The sequence below is a fragment of the Manis pentadactyla genome, chromosome 3, assembly GCF_030020395.1.
Source record: "Manis pentadactyla isolate mManPen7 chromosome 3, mManPen7.hap1, whole genome shotgun sequence".
Taxonomy (NCBI): Eukaryota; Metazoa; Chordata; class Mammalia; order Pholidota; family Manidae; genus Manis; species Manis pentadactyla.
In genome coordinates this window covers 23,873,364-23,893,288 of record NC_080021.1, presented here as the reverse complement: position 1 = coordinate 23,893,288, position 19,925 = coordinate 23,873,364, and the positions used below count along the sequence as shown (strand labels likewise).

Here is a 19,925-nt window from a genome sequence, read left to right as displayed (position 1 = left end):
AGGCCATTTCCTCTCCTAGTTTGGGGAAGTTTTCAGCAATTATTTCTTCAAAGACACTTTCTATCCCTTTTTCTCTCTCTTCTTCTTCTGGTACCCCTATCCTATAATGAGGATATTGTTCCATTTTGATTGGTCACTCAGCTCTCTTAAAATTCTTTCATTCCTGGAGATCCTTTTATCTCTCTCTGCATCGGCTTCTCTGCATTCCTGTTCTCTGTTTTCTAGTCCATTAATGGTCTCTTGCATCTCGTCCATTCTGTTTTGAGGTCCTTTCAGAGATTGTTTTATTTCTGTGTTCTCCCTCCTTAGTTCTTGCATATTTCTTTGCAAGTCCATCAGCATGGTTATGACTTTTGTTTTGAATTCTTTTTCAGGAAGATTGGTTAAATCTATCTCCCCAGGTTCCTTCTCATTGTTGGACTGAGCCCAACAATGTTCAGTAATCTGGGGATTATGTAGAAGATGGGGAAGATGTAGAAGATATCAAAGCTGTCTGGATCAAATTTTTTTGCCTTTTCATGTTGATAGGTGCCATGGTGTGCTATTGTCTTGTCTGTCAGCTGGGAGAGTCAAGACTCTTTCCACTTGGCTCCTGGCCTTTCTTTACTGCGACAACTGCGACCCCTAGTGGCTTTTGTTGGGTAGTTGCATGTAGACTGGGTCTCTGTATCTTGCCCGGCGGGTATGAAGGAAGCTCCCTTGCTGAGGACGTGGCCAGCCTCAGGCTGCTCCTCTGCTATGGTGGGGCCCCGGAGGGGTAATGGATGGGGGGCTGTTTAGCTGTTTACCTCCGTGAGGGGTCTCAGAGCTGTTGCCCAGGGGGTTAGTGCACCTGGAGTTCCCTGGAATTTCCAGCTGCTGGACTGTGACCCGGGATGCTTCCGTCCAGCTGTGGGGTCCCTGTCCCTTTAAGACTTTCAAAAAGCACTCGCTTTTCTTTGTCACAGGGGCACCGGCTTTGGGACCCACTCACAGTTCTTACTGTCCTGCTTCCCTAGTTTCCAGCACCCCACACACGCACTGTATCTGCGCTCTGGTGCAGATGGCTAGGGCTGGGTGTTTAGCAGTCCTGGGCTCCCTCTCCCTCCCTTCTCCGACTCCTCTCTTCCCACCGGGAGCTGGTGTGAGGGGCCTCGGGTCCCACTGTGCCAGGGCTTGTATCTTACCCCTTTCACCAGGTGCTGGGTTCTCGCAGTTGTGGATGTAGTCTGGCTGTTGTCCTGTGTCTTCTCGTCTCTCTTTTAGGGATAGTTGTATTTGTTGTATTTTCAAAAATATATATGTTTTTGGGAGGAGATTCCCACTGTCCTACTCATGCCGCCGTCTTCTACTTCCTTTGCTCTTATTAATAAACCTTAATGATATTTGATTTATTTAGAAGCAAATACCTTAACCATTGGTATACACATTTGCATGTACATATGCACACAGCTCTACTAAAAAGAGAAAGAGGTGAATAGTCAATGCAGTTAGGGAAGGTAGAGAAGGACAAAAAGGCCAGATAAAGGCTTCAGAAAATAAAAAGATTAAAATTCTCTTGAAAGAGGTATCCTGGCAACTCAGGAAAAAAGAACAATTCAGGCAGAAACAAAGGTCAAATCACAGAAACATGACAAAAGCATGTTAAGTTCCAGATTGACTTGATGAATGTAAGTTCCCCTTCCCTGAGGTAGGGGTGGGGAGAGATCATCCTGGCATGCAATTCTGTTTGCTCACCATCTCTATGCATAGTAACAGTCAGACTAAGGAACATTCAAGTTTAACAAGCCACATCTCTGTTTCACTCGATTTTCACAAATGTATATATTACACATACGTGTGTGCATGCACATATTTGTGTGTATGTGTGAATATATTTTTATAACTCAAAGACCATATCTAAAAGAGCTGTAACAATGGACAAAATGGACAGATGTTAATTTATGGACTGAGAGTCAGCATTTTTCAAATTTGTGATCTGAGGACTAAAAGCAGCCCAAAGGCCAATAGACCTATTAGTAGGTAGACAACTTGCTAAAGACTCATTAGTAAGAAAAAAATGCTGCTTTTAAAGTGTCTGGAATTTACTAAGAAAAGTTACAAGATACCATCCAAGTTAGTGTCGTAAATTGCAGCCCAACTCTTTGATCAGTCCTTTGAAGGCACACTGTCCAAGATGGAAGCCAGCAGCTGCATATGGCTATTCTGACTTAGTTATACTTAAATAGTTTGAAATTTAGTTCCTCTATAGCACCAGACACCAGTTCAATTGCTCAATAGCACATGAGGCTGTGACTACAGTATTGGACAGTGCAGATTACTGAACATTTCCATCATAACAGAAAGTTCTATTAGACATTGCAAAGTTGAAAAATCACCACCTTTGTTCCCAATGTTAAAATCAATTTGTTCTGTTCTGTATATGTTACTTGAAAAAGAACACAGAAAATAAGAATTTGATGAAAATAATCTGACTTTCTATATTTAATTAATTTTGATTTAAATAATCGTATCTACATTTTAGGGATAAAAAATTTAAGTATAATGCCCTAATTAGAGTTTCTATAAAATTTTTGCTCCTTGAGAATGAACAGCCCTTGTAACCTGTCTATTGCTCTATCACACACATTTCATGTATGCGTTTATGAAAGTAGGCTACTTCCTGTTTAGTTATTTTAGACAACTCTCAGATCTTTGAATAATCTATTTCCCAGCCTGGTTGTTTTGGGTCACAAATCAGTTATTTTTCTGTTATTGTTATAAACTTTTAGAGACCCAAGATTATCGCTAAGGGAAATAGAGATAAATCGGGAATCAGAGATAAATCAGCTCTGGCAAAGCTCACAGTCTACCAAAATAGTGGCTCCCAAATGTCTACCCAGAGAAGACAGAGACAGTGATGAAAATTTCATTGGTTCTCAGTGAAATGAACAAAACAGTACCTCATGACATTTCCATGGGCCACATGTACTCGGTGTAAAAGTCCATCCTTTATTTTGCAATCATCCTCCCTGCTCTGGTTGGTGTTGACTGTTTTATGAAACTAGATAAGGATGATGAGCATATCTGTGCACATGAGTTTTAATGTCAGCAAAAGAGTTATAGAAACTGAGTGTCCCCATTTTTAAAAAAGTACTTGTCTCTTAAAGCTATGAGTACTTCTATTTGACTGACCAAAAATAAGCAGGGCAATAGTTATTTACAGATAATATGAGGGTAAAAGAGGGTGGGAATGAAGAGAGTATTTAAAAATTAAGAGAGAAAATTACTTCCAAGCAAAAATGCCAAAAAGCAACAAAAACAGGCAAGACTTCATCAGAACTTGGTATTTCAGATAGGTTTTTAAGAAGAAGTCAGGTTTGCACCCATGGACCAGGAGAAGGTGTCCAAGCAGAGAGGCCAATTTTAAAGCATTTACAAGAAGGAATGTGTCATCTCAAGTACATGAAAAGAAATCATGGCAATAAGACAGGAAGATAATCTGGGAGGAGACTACAATGAGTGTGTGAGGTTTTGGGTATTGGGATAAGAAGTTTGAATCAGATAGTCAATAAATATTTTGAGCAGGGGGAAATTTAGCCAATGTTATGTTTCAGTAATAGGGATGAATAATCACACGATGACAATATTCATCTGCTCATATTTAAGCATCTTTTGTTATGTCTCATTAAAACCTTCTCCTACTCCAACACATACCTTCATTCCTTAATCTGAACTCCCAAAGCATTTATCTGCATTACCCAGGGCAGGATATTACCATTCAAATCACTACCACAAAACTAGGCATCCAATAAATCATGTTGCTGTTAATTAACATCATTACCTGTGTCCCTTTAAATGTGGGGCCAGTAAGGGCTAAATAATGGCTGCTGGTACAAGCCAACACATATCCCATAGCCCTTATTTCCAGCCATGAGCCCTACAGCTGAGCACTGCAGGGCAGGCATGCATCCTGTGGACATCTTAATCACATACATGCACATTTTCATAAAAGACAAAACCATAAATAAATGGCAGAGAGCATGACTGAGTGTTTGAGAAAGGATTTATGGTCCTACTTAGCTTTTCAAATCAGAGGATATTTCTAAACAGTTTTACCAGTTTCCTCATTGGTCTGTATCTTCTTGGCTGATATGCAAAAACAAACAAAAACAATTCTAAAGAATACACTCTGAACAATTATCAATTCATTTTACGGTGGTGTAAATTATTTCTGAAGATGCTTCTAGTCAGTTTTCAATGACAGCCATTAAAACATTATAAACACCAACTGTTACAATCTAAATCTCTCCCTCAGATTAGGGAGAAGGGGGAAAAAAATCAAGGGCATAAAGCTCAGATCAGAGAAACTCTATCCAACCATCAGCTTCCTTGGATGCTGCTGCCAGAAGCCATGAGGAGGGTGGCAGCACTCTGAGGTCGTGTCTTCAAATTTCAGCCAAATCCTCAAGCTTTGCCCTGTCTTTTCTCTTCGACCATCCCGGTCACCCCTCCCAAAAGTCTATTAAAGTGCTCAAGGCTTTCCCTATACAATAATCCTCCCTCAACTTCCATTCACCTTTAAACTTCTTCTTTTTCCTTTCCCTCTGTGGGCACTATTATAAACTTATAGACCCTACATGGGAGGGTAGATCAAATCACTGTTTGGTACATATTCACTCCCCACCCCTTGGAGCAGAGTGTAGGTCCTTACACAATGACTATGGCCTTGGCCTTGTGAGTTAATTTGGCCAATGAATGTGAGTACTTGAGATGTGAGCAGTAGAGTTAAACATGCTTACACAGTTTGGTTTGGCCTCTTAATGCTTGGGATAACCAGGGAAAGAACATGCCCAAAGGGCTGTTGCCCTGTTAGCCTGGCCCCCAGAATGAGATACACAGAGCAAGTGTAAAGTCTAGAACAAGGTCCAGCCTCTTCTGGCAGACAGATGGAGACCTTGGGAGGGTGACAGGTGCCAGACCCACAAAAGCCTGAAACACATAGTAGGGTTTTGCTCTTTACCCTAATGCCAGTGGGGGGCCTTCAGAACACAGCTTCTAGGGAAAGTCATCTCCATTCCATTCGGATGCTGCTTGGGTCCCTCATATCTTTTAGAGTCCCATCATACTGTTACAGAAGTATGTACTACAATATAGTTATTGTTTATGAATTTGCCACACCAGTGCTGACTTCTCCTCCACAAAGGTTACTCTAATTCAGGCTGAAGAAAACAATGACTAAATCCTGATAATATCAGTGAGAATTTAGAGGAACACATGTTTGAATTAATGGGTCTTACCCCTTTGAATGCATGACCTAAACATTTCACACACAGGGTGAGAAAGACATCCAAAGCTAGGGGAGCAATCCATAATAGCAGTGCCTATCTCGGAGCAGGTCCTGAATTCTTACTCTGCAGGCAGCAGAACTGAATCTGGGAAGCAGCTGGTGCAAGAGGAGGTGGCTTTGCCAGCAGATACCAAAATAAACCAGAGAGTAACAGGCATTTCATCAGCCATAATCCTCTGCCCCCATTCGCATAGCTGACTCCTTATCATCCCAGGCTTCTCTTAAACATCATCTCGGTGAAGACATTCCTGATCGCATAATCTAAGCAGCTTCTGAGAAAAACAACCCACATCATTCTGTTTCTTCACATGGACTTGGTCCTGTCAGATACTGGATGGCATATGTGTTTACTATTTGTCTCATCCAGCAAAAAGCATAAGTCATGAGAGGAAGGGGACTTGCCTGTTTTATGCATTGTTGTAACTCTAGCACATGAGCAGCACTTGGTGAATAACTATTGAATGAGTGAATGAACTGATGAGAATGGGATGTCCTCTTCTTTTACACACATCCCTCTATCTGGTATTTGTTTTCTTCTGTAAGGCTGCCTCATTGTTCCTGTTTAGCAGGGATCTTCAAAGTCCTACAAATGCATGTGAGGTTTAATGTGTGTGTGTCTGCATTTTTCTGGGTAAAGGAACCTTAGCTTTCTTAAGAGAATCAAAGGATCTGAATCTGTTATAGACTGAACTGTATACCCCCAAGATGCATACGTTGAACTCTTAGCCACCAGTGTGACTCTACTTGGAAATAGGGCCTGTAAAGAGGTAATTAAAGTTCAACGAGGCCATAAGGGTGGGCCCTGATCCAATAGGAGTGGTGTCCTTAGAAAAGGAGAAAGCAGGAAAGTGTATGCACAGAAAAATGGCAGTCTGCAAGCCTAGGAGAGAGGTCTCAAGAGAAACCAAACCAAATCCCAAGTAATGGTCCTCAAGGAGCCCGGGCATCAGAGTTTCTGATCATTAGCCAGAATTATGAACCACAATCCCAAACCTTGGGACACTGATTGCTGTCCTCCCATGGTACTGATGGCAACTGCTACTGCTTCAGCTTGTCAAAGTCTCCCACTCATGGCACACTCAGTGAGTCTGGGTTATTTTGCCCCAGTTCACCTCCATTCACCCTGTTTCCAAAATAGTCCAATATCTGCTTGAGGATAATGCCCTTCAGACTTCCCAGTCCTTATGGTTCAGGTAGAATCTCACCCCAGCTCTAGGGCTTAAGCACAGGACTGGCCCTAAGCCAATCAGCACATTTCATGATCCCTGATCACATATTTCATGCTGCCCAATCAGAGACTTCTGCTTTCCTGTAGGAATTCTGGGAAAAGACTTGCTTTCTTTCCTGCCAGATGTACACACAGAAGGATATGAGGCAGGAACTGCTATGGTAGTTCTGGCTTCTTAAGATGAAAGCCTCCATGTGAATAGCACTGATACAGCAGAAGAGGAGCCAACAGAAAGGAATGGAGTCCAAATGACACAACTAGAGCCTGGACTAAACCTTCCCCAAGGCTACCTCTACACCCAGGATTCTCAGTTAAGTGAGCCAACACACAGCCTCTTCGTACCTGAGCCTGGTTGAGTTGGGTTGGGTTTTCTGAAACTTGCACTTCACAAAGCATGTGTCATATCAAACATCTTGTGACTAGAAGGGTCTTCTGATATCCATAAAGTGCAATGGTTTTCTAACCATTGATTTTCTAACCACATAAGTGTTTTAGGTAAGGAATTTGCATTTCATTTTGAGTTCAGGAGAGTGTCCCTGAAGGGTTTTAAGCAAGCAAATTTGTGCTTCAAAACTAAAAGTTATGCTGTTTCTGTACATAATACATTTGGGATGCTCAAAAATGGAGTCAGAAAAACTAAGTTTAGAGGCCATTGGGTTCTCCAGGTGAGAATAAATGAAGGCTAAGTTAGGACAAATGAAGTTGAGGATGAGAGGAGATGAGTTTGCAAATCATTTAGATCAGGAGTTGACCCACTCTAACTATAAGGGGCCAGACAGAAAATATTTAAAGCTTTGCAAAGTGTCACAAGTACCCAACTATGCCACTGTTGTACAAAAGCAGCAATAAACAAAACAAACTATGAGCATAACTATGCTCCAATAAAACTAAGAAAATAGGTGGCTGCTCACCAACCCCTGATGTAGATAGTAAAATGGGTCAAATATGGTAACAAATTGGATGTGATGTAGTTTTTTGGTGTTCTGATCTTTATGTCTCAGTGTTTGGTCCCAGAATCATAAATTCACTGAATCATTGAATGTGAGAGGAGGACAGAAACTCATTAAGATTATATGAAGGATGAAAAAGATGGCTGCATGAGTAGGGTGGTGGAAATCTCCTCCCAAAATGATATATATTTTGAAAATACAGCAAATACAACTATTCCTAAAAGAGTGACCATAAGATACAGTTCATCGGCCAGGCTACATCTGTAAGAACCTAACATCTCACAGAAAAGGGTAAGATACAAGGCTGTGACCTGGCAGGACCCAAGCACTACCCCCACCCCAGCTCACCAGCAGGAGGAAAAGAGTCAGAGTGGGGATGGAGTGAAAACACAATAACCAGCCCTAGTAATCTGTACCAGGAGTACAGACATGCATTGCATGGTGCTCTGGATATTAGAGGACCAGAAAAGCAAAATCTGAGACTAAGACTATGAACAGGTTCCCACAGCCAGCTGCCCTGGGACTAAAGGGACAAGGGCTTAACAGGTGGACAAAATCATCCTGGCACATTCAGCCCAGCAGGCTGGGAACTTTAAGGAACTTCAGGTGCCCTAGTCCCGATTGGTAACGCAGCCCCAAGGCACCTCACGGTGAAAAGCAGCCTGCTGTTCCTTCCTCCCTACAGGCACCTGCAAGCAAACCGCCTGTCCCCACTATTGCTGCAGACCACTGGAGAGCAGCCACACCTACAGAAACCACACAGCTTAACACAGAGGCTTCTCCCTGCACACAGCTAACTGGCCCAGACCCAGAGGCTGCTCCCTGTGTGCGGATAACCAGTACAGACAGTGGACATGGGCACAGAGACCAGGCAGCACAAAGGGGTTTGTTCTTGCGGCAGAACACGTGCCGCTCACCGGCAACCCCTGCCAGTGCCCTACTCCATCCTGAAGGCTGCCCCACCCACAACAGCTTGGGGGATTACCCCAGAGGATGCTCCCTGCATGTAGTTGACCAGCACAGACAGCAGAGATGGGCACAAAGACCATGAGGCATGAAGAGGCCTTGTCCTTGTGGCAGATACATGCACTGCTGGACTGCAACCCCCACCAATGCCCTAGGTGACCCCTGAGGCCACCCCACACATGGCAGCCTAGGGGATTTACAAAGAGGATGCTCCCTATGTGCAGTTAACTGACACAGACAACAGAGACAGGCAAGGCAACCGGCAGGCCAGAAGGGACTTTGTTCTCCCAACTGACACAGGCACCACTCACCAGCGACCACTCCCATCACCATGAAAAGGCAGAAGAACCCAGTTCAATCCAAAATTCCTCAAACACCAGAAGGAGGGTTTGGTGAGACTGAAATCACCAATCCTCCTGAAAAAGAATTCAAAATAAAAATCGTAAGTATGATGCTGATGGAGCTACAGAGAAATATTCAAGAATGAAGGGACCACAAAAGACCCTGAATAGCCAAAGCAATCCTGAGAAGGAAGAATAAAGTAGGGGGGATATTGCTTCCCAACTTCAAGCTCTATTACAAAACCACAGTAATCAAGACAATTTGTTACTGGCACAAGAACAGACTCATAGACCAGTGGAACACAATAGATGGTCCAGATGGTAACCGAAGCATATATGGTCAATTAATATATGATAAAGGAGTCATGGATATACACTGGGGAAATGATAGCCTCTTCAACAGTTGGTGTTGGCAAAACTGGACAGCTACATGTAAGAGAATGAAAATGGATTACTGTCTTAACTCCATACAAAAAAGTAAACTCAAAATGGATCAAAGACCTGAATGTAAGTCATGAAACCATAAAACTCTTAGAAGAAAACATAGGCAAAACTCTCTTGAATATAAACATGAGCAACTTCTTCATGAACATATCTCCTCAGACAAGGGGAAAAAAAGCAAATATGAACAAGTGGGACTATAGCAAATTAAAAAACTTCTGTAAAGCAAAGGATACCATCAGTAGAACAATAAGGCATCCTACAGTATGGGAAAATATATTCATAAATGACATATCTGATAAGGGGTTGGCATCCAAAATATATAAAGAGCTCATGCACCTCAACAAACAAAAAGCAAATAATCCAATTAAAAAATGGGCAGAGGATCTGAACAGACACATCACCAAAGAAGAAATTCAGATGGCCAACAGGCACATGAAAAGATGCTCCACATCACTAATCATCAGGGAAATGCAAATTAAAACCACAGTAAGATATCACCTCACACCAGTTAGGATGGCCAACATCCAAAAGACAAACAACAAGGAATGTCAGCGAGGATGTGGAGAAAGGGGAACCCTCCTACACTGCTGGTGGAAATGTAAATTAGTTCAACCATTGTGGAAAGCAGTATGGAGGTTCCTCATTAAACCAAAAATAGAAATAACATTTGACCCAGGAATTCTACTCCTAGTAATTTACCCTAAGAATGTAGGAGCCCAGTTTGAAAAAGACAGATGCACCCCTATGTTTATTGCAGCACTATTTACAATAGCCAAGATATGGAAGCAACCTAAGTGTCCATCAGTAGATGAATGGATTAAGAAGATCTGGTATATATACACAATGGATTATTATTCAGCCATAAGAAAAGAAATCCTACCATTTGCAACAACATGGATAGAGATAGAGGGTACTATAATCAGTGAAATAAGCCAGCTAGAGAAAGACAAGTACCAGATGATTTCACTCATCTGTGGAACATAAGAACAAAGCAAATTGAAGGAACAAAACAGCATCAGACTCACAGAACAACCCAAGAATGGACTAACTGTTACCAAAGTGAAAAAGACTGGGGAGGGTGGGTGGGAAGGGAGGGATAAGCGGTATAAGGGGCATTACGATTAGCACACATAATGCAGGAGATGGGGCACAGGGAAGGCAGAATAGCACAGAGAAGACAACTAGTGACTCTATAGCATCTTACTATGCTGATGGACAGTGACTGTAATGGGTATGTGGTGGCAACTTGACAATGTGGGGAATCTAGTAACCATATATTGCTCATGTAATTGTATATTAATGATACCAAAAAAAATTTTTTTAAACATCCAATTGAATAAAAGAGTAAAAAATAAAATACTTTTAAGATTTAATGTTAAAATAGAAAAGATTATATGGTTCAACAGTTTCACTTTATTGTAGATGATATTGAGGGCAGGTGAATCTGAAGTGGCAACTAGTTAGTACCACAGGCAGGAACAAGCTTTCTAATTGGTTTTAGTAATTCCTTGAATTTACTATATTCTTTTCCTCTGTGCCTTTAGATTTTTTTTGTCTCTGCCTTAACACCATCATGTTACATGTAGTAATATTTTTATATTTAACTAATATTACTGGACATGTATAATGTGTCATAGGGCCACTGAGGACTATCTCCCATCTCAGGAATCTTAAAGTCTTATATTTGTTATACATATTTCCCCCAAGCCGTTTCTCTGCTTCTGATTTTTTTTTTGATCTGATCGTTTTTAGTGGTGTGAGACATACATACTTCTTTGCTCGAAGGATTATTCACTTTCTAATGTGAACGTTTTATGTTAAAAGCATATAGAGAATTTATTTAAGCCAAGAACTAAAGAACTGCTCATTCAGCCTCATGAAAATAAGAAATCACAGACATGCATTATCAGAACATAACCACAGTCAACTCCAACTGAAGACCAAAAAAGTCCTCCTAAAAGGCAAGCAAAATGCCTATGACTGCTTTGCAAAACCATAACCCATACAAAGAGAAAAAGGCCAGAATAAAATATGCCAAATCCTAACAGTGGTTGTCTTTTGAAGGTGGGTCCATAAAGAATTTTTTTACTTTCTGCTCTCAAAGGGTTTATATAAGCACATAATTATAATTATTTTAAAAGGTTAATTAAAAGGTATGGAAGGATTGCCATGTTGCATTTTTATTAATTCTTGATTTTCTAATAGTATTTTGCTCTAGGATATTAACAGAATATATTATGTACAAAAATTTTAAACCCTTTAGGTTTACAACAAACTATGCTTTCAAGTCTAAATAGCTGATACAGCTTTATAACTGAATAAATTATTTTTCTCTTCATGCCTAGTGTGTACCTTAAGTGTTTCCAGGCACGATACCCTCTTCACTACTACCCTATTTTCCAGTACAGCTCCCTTTTCTCTCATCTCCTAATAAACCCTACATACTTGGTCATCTGAGTATTAGCCGTTTTAAGTTTTTCTGGAGAATTATCTTTAACCACGGTTGCCACATTCTCGTCAGGAGAGAATTCCTTATGCAGTGGTCTTACTCTCTGCTTGCTTCTTTCAGGGAATCTTGACCCCACTGATCCTCCCTGGGAATGGGAGTCCCTATGTCAAAATGGAGAACAATATCATAAAGTAAATCACCAATCCAATAGCTGAATCCTTTTGGTCTGACAGCTGGCTCTTCCAAAAAAGGCCTTCTCAGCATTATCAAGCTCTCACCTCTCCTCCCACTCCAATGATGAAGGACTACTGCATAGAAGCAGAGGGAAACAGGAGAAAAAGCTAGCTGGGTGGAAAGAGGCAGGAGTGGGTGGCCCTTGGGGTTATCTCGCCATTCCAAGTCGAAAAGACCCAGTCAGTAGAAAGCAGCATTTGAGAAAATTTCTAGGAAGTAGTCAGCAGAATGTATGCCTAAATCAGGATCTGAAATGCCATACTCTGAACACACATGTACATGCAGAGTTCCTAAGAGGGGCAGTTTTTTACCTCAGCCAACCCTTTCCCATTTGCCTTTTCCAGGCTAACTTATGATCAGTGCTCCCTCAACAATAATTCCCAAAGATAAAGAAATATACTCCTGCCCCAAGACATTCCATAAACAGGGAAACTCTCTTTAGGGGCTGAATCTATTTTGGCTTGTATGACTGCCTTTGCCAAATCAGAGTGTATTCATACGTACTACAGCACTAAAATGGGAGTTAGGAAACTTGGGCTTTTCTATATATACTATTACGTGTTGTTCAGAAAGCCTAATACACTGAGAAAAATATGAATTCAATAATAACTTTCTGAGCACCTACGATGTATCAAGTATTCTTCCAGGTGCTCAAATATGTCTGTGAAAAAACAAAGATCACAAATGTAGTGTAGGGAAATTTCTGATTAAAATAATCATCTTCATAAATAAGAATTCCCAGAAAATCTACATTTAGATTTCTAGCTTTCTGAGAAATAATACAATAAAATGTACACAAACATTGAACCTTTCTGGAGATTAATGACTGGATAAGGGCATAGACTCTGGAATCCGATTTTGGAGTTCAAATATTGGGTCTTCTCTGAATAATTAAACAGCCCAATAAAAAAAAGACCTAAACAGTATTTAATTCTGTTAGTATTTGTTTCACATACGTAGGTGCTCCTATGTTGGGTGCATATATATTTATAATGGTTATATCTTCTTGATGGACTGACCCCTTTATCATTATGTAATGTCCTTTTTTATCTCTTGTTACTGTTTTTGTTTTGAAGTCTATTTTGTCTGATACAAGTACTGGAGCTCCTGCTTTTTTCTCCCTATTAGTTGCATGAAATATCTTTTTCCATTCCTTCACTTTTAGTCTGTGTATGTCTTTGGGTTTGAAGCATGTCTCTTGTAGGCAGCATATAGACGGGTCTCGTTTTTTTATCCATTCAGTGACTCTTTATGTCTTTTGATTGATGCATTTAGACCAATTACCATTAGGGTGATTAACGATAGATATGTACTTATTGCCATTGCAGGCTTTAGACTCATGGTTACCCAAGGTTCAAGGGTAACTTCTTTACTATCTAAGAGTCTAACTTAACTCACTTAGTATGCTGTTACAAACACAATCTAAAGGTTCTTTTTCCCCTCCTTTTTCTTCCTCCTCTATTCTTTATATATTAGGTATCATACTCTGTACTCTTTGTCTATCCCTTCACTGACTTTGGGGGTAGTTGATTTTATTTTGCATTTGCTTAGTAATTATTTGTTCTACTTCCTTTGCTGTGGTTTTATTTTGTCTGGTGACAGCTATTTAGCCTTAGGAACACTTCCATCTACAGCAGTCCCTCCAAAATACACTCTAGAGATGGTTTGTGGGAGGTAAATTCCCTTAACTTTTGCTTATCTTGGAATTGTTTAATCCTTCCTTCAAATTTAAATGACAATCTTGCTAGATAGAGTATTCTTGGCTTGAGCCTTTCTGTTTCATTGCATTAAATATACTATGCCACTCCCTTCTGGCCTGTAAGGTTTCTACTGAGAAGTCTGATGATAGCCTGATGGGCTTTCCTTTGTAGGTGATATTTTTTCTCTCTCTGGCTGCTTTAATACTCTGTTCTTATCCTTGATCTTTGCCATTTGAATTATTATATGTCTTGGTGTTGGCTTCCTTGGGTCCCTGTGTTGGGAGATCTGTGCACCTCCATGGCCCAAGAGGCTGTCTCCTTCCCCAGACTGGGAAAGTTTTCAGCAATTACCACCTCAAAGACACTTTCTATCCCTTTTTCTCTTTTTCTTCTTCTGGTACCCCTATAATGCAAATATTGTTCCATTTGGATTGGTCATACAGTTCTCTCAATATTCTTTCACTCCTAGAGATCCTTTCTTCTCTCTGTCCCTCAGTTTCTTTTACTCCTTTTCTCTAATTTCTATTTTATTTACCATTCTCCTCTACTTCACCTAATCTACTTTTAAATCTCTCCATTGTATGTTTCATTTCAGATACTGTATTGTTCAACATTTTTATCTCATTCTTGAGTTCCTTCCTGAGGTCTTGAATATTTTTCTATAACTTCATGAGCACGTTTATGATTTTTATTTTGAAATCTCTTTCAGGAAGATTGGTGAGTTCAGTTTCACTTGGTGTTTGTGGGATTTGGGTTTAAACCAGGTTCCTTTGACATTTCATATTTGCAGGTAATGCCCTTCAGTGCCCCAAAACTCTACTCTCTGGAGGTGCTCAGCCCCTGGAGTGATGGCAGGGGTTGCAGGCAAGTGGCACTGGTGCCTGCCAGGAGGAAAGAGCTCTTTTCTGCTTCCTAGCTGCAGTGCCTGCCTCCACTGCCAGGGCCAGTGGGCCAAGTGTGCAGGGAAGAGCCTCTATGCTATGCACTTGTTGCTGTCATAGGCAGGGCAGCCCTCTGGCTGGCCTGGCATGATGTCAGGGGCAGCCAGTTTGTGAGCCAGTTTTTGCAAGGAAGAATAAGTGGCTGGCTGCATATTGCAGTGGAGGGCATCATAGCTGCATTGTCAGCCAGGTGGAGCACCTGAAGCTCCTGAAAGTTTCCAACCTGCTGGGCTGAGTACGCCAGGACAGTTTTGTCCACCTGTCCTTTCTCCTGAGCAGCAAGCTCTGTGCAATCCTTGCCCCTTTAGCAGCCCTCTCACTATAAGGAAGTCTCTCAGACTTCCTGCCTTTCTTTTGTCCCAGAGCAGCCAGTTGTGGGTACCTGTTCTCCACAAGTGGCTGGAATCTCAGTCTCTCCAAGTATTCTGCCTGTCTTAGCTTTCCAACCCCACTAATCTCCAGAGCACCATGTAATGTACATTCATTCTCCCAGAGCAGATCTCCAGGGCTGGGTGTTCAGCAGTCCTAGGCCTCCACCCCCTCCCCATTTCTCTTCCTCCTGCCAGTGAGCTGGGGCTGGGGAAGGGCTTAGGTCCCACAAGATCATGGCTTTGGTACTTTACGCTTTTCCATGAGGTCTGTTCTCCAGATGTAGGCAGTCTGCTGCAGCCTTCTTTCCTGTTGCTCTTTCAGGATTAGTTGTATTTGCTATATTTTCATATTATATGTGCTTTTGGGAGGAGGTTTCTGTCTCACCTCAAATGCCACCATCTTTAAGCTGATCTCCATTATTTTTTTTATTAGAAGTTTATCCTGTTTATTAAAAAAGGATACATTCCTCATTTATGTTCAAATCAGGAGTCTTTGGTTGCTCTTTATTGAAAAATCCCAAAATTTCTTTCCAATTGCAGCTAAAATCATATAAATCCACTTTAGTTTCGCCTAAGCAAAGTCTCTAAAATGCCTGAAGCCACTCATTTAACACCTGGAACTTCTAGAGAAGTATCTGCTTCTAAGCTCATTCATATTTTTGGCAGAATCCAGTTCCTTGTGTTTATAGGACTGAGGTGTCTGTTTCCTTGTTGGCATTACCTGGAAGCCACCCTTATTTCCTAGAGGTCTCTCTCTGATTCTTGCATATAGGCTTTAATATCCCAGAGTCAGCAATGGTGCATTAAATCATTTTCATGCTTAGAACCTGACAACTTCTTGCCCTGGCTCCCTTCTGTTTCCAAGACCTAAACATTCTGACATAAGAAGACCCTATCCTTGGTCCTAAAAATATCCAGCCAATTCTATAGTGAAAACTGTGATTGACAACCCCTATTCATATATAGAAAACTTTCAAATATATATATATTTTTAAGTGGACCACTCAAATGTGAGCAGAGAGCCTAATATCTACAAACATTTGAAGAAAATATCTAACATGAGAGGAGAACAGAACAAAAATACAGAGATTAAAAAGTAACTTGGAAGAAATATGAACAGCAAACTTCAATTGAAAAATAAAAATGTTAGCATTAATATCCTCAGTGAAATATGGAAAGATATTATGTCTACAAAATAAGATTAGGATGCTATATTTCAGAAAATCAAAATAGATTTCTTGAAAAATTAAATGACAGAGCCTTGAAAGGTGAAATTAATGTTCTAGAAAATAGAAAAAAGAACAGAGATGAAAACTAGGAAACACAGGCTTCAAAACTAAGAGCTAACCCAGGGAATTTGCCATCTCAAACACAGCAGCTAGAGAAATAAAGAGCAGAATAAATTAGAGACAAGAAAGTAAAATAAATAATTCAAAAATATTCCCAGAAATGAAAATCATGAATTTCCTATTTCAAAAGACCATTAATACATGATACAACAGATAAAAATAGACTCACAAGGCATAGTCTCATGAAATTCCTCAATATTAGGGATGAAGATTAAATGATTTCAAGAACAAAAATGTTAGTTTCTTTTTTTTACAAATTACCAAGAATCAGAATGGCTTCATATTTTTCAAAAAGAAGACTGGAAACTAGGAGACAGTAGAGGCTACAAAACTTTAAGGGAGGATAACTTGTTTAAATTTTTATAAGTTAGAAGTTATTAAGTACAAGGGTAGAATAAATACTTTTTCAGAAATACAAGTTCTCAGAAATATGCTTCCCCTATGTCTTTCCTCAGAAGATAACTGGAGGCTTTACTCCACCAAAATCGAGGTGAAAAAGTAAGAGGAAGACAAGGACGACTGGAAAGGGGAATTTAACACAAAGACATCAAAAAAGGCACCTAAGGACTGAGATGAAAGGTAATCTAAACATAACAGCTCTGAATCACGTCTAGAGACATATTTGATACAAGTCAGAATTCTTTGGAGAAAACTTCTTCAGTGAGAAAAAATATATGGATACTTAGTACATGAATGTACTGGGAAGACATTAAATAAATGGAAAATTTTAGTTTGAATTAGTGATAAGTTTATAGAACATTAAATAACAAAAGAGAATATAAAGTAATTTTTAAAGAAGGCAATGACTAATTTTTAAATTATGTTCACATATGACAAAAATAAAATATAAATTTTAAGTTTAGTAAGTCCTATCATACTTCCTAGTATATAGTTAAGTACTCAAATTTAGCCATTATATAATGATGATGTCACTATACATACATACAGATGTTTCGCTCCCAATTTGTTTTACTAAGTAGCCTCAGACAAGTTACCTACCTAAAGCCTGTTTCCTCATATGCAAAATGGGAATAAATCAGTGTAATAGGCATTAGAATATTTATAAGCCACAATACCTAATATACAGCAAACAATGGTAGAGAATATTTGTCTGTTTATTGTATATATCACATGATAAATGAAATCCTAATTTAGAAATATTAACAGTAATAGGTCATAGACAGTGACTGAATATAGAAATTGCAGTGTTTCTAAGTGTTTAATCAAAGGTTTTTAAACATTAATAAAAATGGCTAAACAGCCTTCACAATACAGTAAGGAAAAAAAAAATCAATGACACATTAGGGAATGACAAGGTAGACAACAGACCAAAATGAAAGTCCAAAAGATAGGTAGTAAACATTGTGAGAATATCTTGAAAATCAGAATAAGACACCATAACACTAATCAAATAAGGTAGTTCATGTAAATAATGAGCCATAATAAAGGTAGATGAGCATAACTTAAATGTATTACAATTGCGAGTTCTACATAACTTGGATCGTGCCCTGATCTTGCACAGACCTCTCACTCCATCTAACAGACACACCTTCCCTTACAAAAGGTAAGGGTTTTATGTAGTTCTGACTTTAACAGTGACCATCATTAAGTCATGGTGATAGAAGCAAAAGAATATGAAGATACCTTCTGAAACTTGGACAGTTATCTGTTGCCCTCTCAAGAGCTCTCATCATTGGCCTCATTAAGTGCTATATCTAAGCAGAAAGAGATTACTCATTGTCCTTACATTTACCACAAAAAGAAAAAAATGGGAGAAATAAAGTGTATTAGTATTTTATCAATGACTGAAACACTATTAAGATTTGTTAGAATGACTTATGTTACTCCAAGTACAGCGAGTTACACTTATAAATTCCAGAAGGAAATATGAACTTTCCTTGAATTCCTGCTCCATCATTTACCAGCTGATGACCTTAGGGAAATTATTTAATCTTTCTGGGCCTTCATTTTTTCATGTAGGAAATGGAGATACTATTGATAACATCTCATGAGATTATTGTGAAAGATAGGATATTGATATAAACAATCACCAGTATGGCCTGGACCCCGATCCATCCAGTCATCAGCTATCAACAGCCAGGACAGCGGAACCCAGGCACACTGGCTGGAGAACAACCCTGGCTGCTAGTACCAGTGAGTGCCTATTAAATGCTAGCTATTGTTATTCTTAGTCTCCTATTTGTGTTTGTATGATTTTTTACCTCTATGGTAAATATTAAAGATTTACATACACATAAAAATGTTAAGGATTACATTAATATAGTTATTTAGACAATATAGTTATGGAGAATCAACAAAATACTGGGAGGAAAAAAAATGATGAAGCCAAGGATCAGGTACCTCCAGAGAACTACATCATCTCAGGCCCCACTCTAGATGCCTTCATCCATAATCTAAGAAAAATTCTTGATCCCTCTTAGAATATCCCCTCTCAAATGCCTTTAGAAAGGGCACTGTGCCAACCCTTCCAATCATGGCAGCAGCAAAAGAAGCCATTTATAAAAAGACTCAAGACACCAAGTTCTAAATCTAAGCTCTGCCACTAATGAGTGATGTGACCTTGGGCAAGGGAGCCTTCATGTCATTTATGAAAGGGGAACAAGAGGGCCTGTTCCAGCTGCCAAGGGATCAGCTGTGGCTCAAATGAGAAACTACTCTGGAAAGCACAGAGGGCTGTGTAAAGCCAGGGTGGTATGATTTCAATGATGATGGCCCTGGGGTGAGTCCCCGCAAACATGCAGGTGCCAAAACTAGCAGCCATTGAGTTTTAATTAAGAAACCCTGGCCAGGCAAAGCAGGTCAGAGGCAGGCAGGAGCTTCACTGGGTCATATAGAGGCACTTAGCAAGCAATAGACTGAGCATCAGCCAGGGAAGATTACTCTGCTTTACCATTAGAATCAGGCACAATGGCCTCAGCACCCTGGAAACCTAAACCTTAAAGTCTTTAAAAGCAGGAAGGGGACAGGAGATAGGAGAAGGAAATGGGGACCATGTTCTCACCTTAGCAAAATTGTAATTTTGGCCAAGTTTACTTTCAGCATCTTTTTCATCTTTCCTTTCTGATATTACCCCTACTTGCTGATGTTTTCCTGAAACCTCAAACCAAGGTTGTAGTGTCAGAGTGCCCTCGTGCTGCCTGCTGCCCAGTCCTGCTCCACAGGGCGGCCCCCACCAAGGCCTAACCTTTCCAGAAAATGACTCATGTTCTGAAGATTATACCCTCCCTGAACAGTTGTGAATTAGAAGTCCTCTTATTCTATATCTGTCCTACCTACAGTTAGTTATTACAAAATAAACTAATTCACAAGATAATGCCAATGGCCCACATGTTCTTACAGGCCTTTAATCTCATCTTTAAAGAAAATTCTGAAGATGATAACATCTGAATTGAATCCAGTGTTCCCCCAAATTTCCTAATTAGGAAATTGTTTGGACATCTTTGTTTTCACCAAATTTCAGCTCCACCACAAAGTAGCTGAGTGACCCTGGGCAAGTTAACCTCTCTGTGACCCTTTTGCTATTTATAAGTAAGGATGAGACTGGTACCTACTTCATAGAGTTTACGTGAAGGTTAATGAGTTAATACATGAAAGGCAGTTAGAACAGTGCCTATCACATAGTA

General features: G+C 40.0%; 1 protein-coding gene across 11 annotated transcripts in view; it reads right to left on the bottom strand.

Annotated features, from left to right (window-relative positions):
- The window catches only part of SAMD12 (sterile alpha motif domain containing 12), a 395,771-nt gene that overhangs the window by 357,272 nt on the left and 18,574 nt on the right, over nucleotides 1-19,925 (bottom strand). The gene's annotated exons all lie outside the window — the stretch shown is intronic.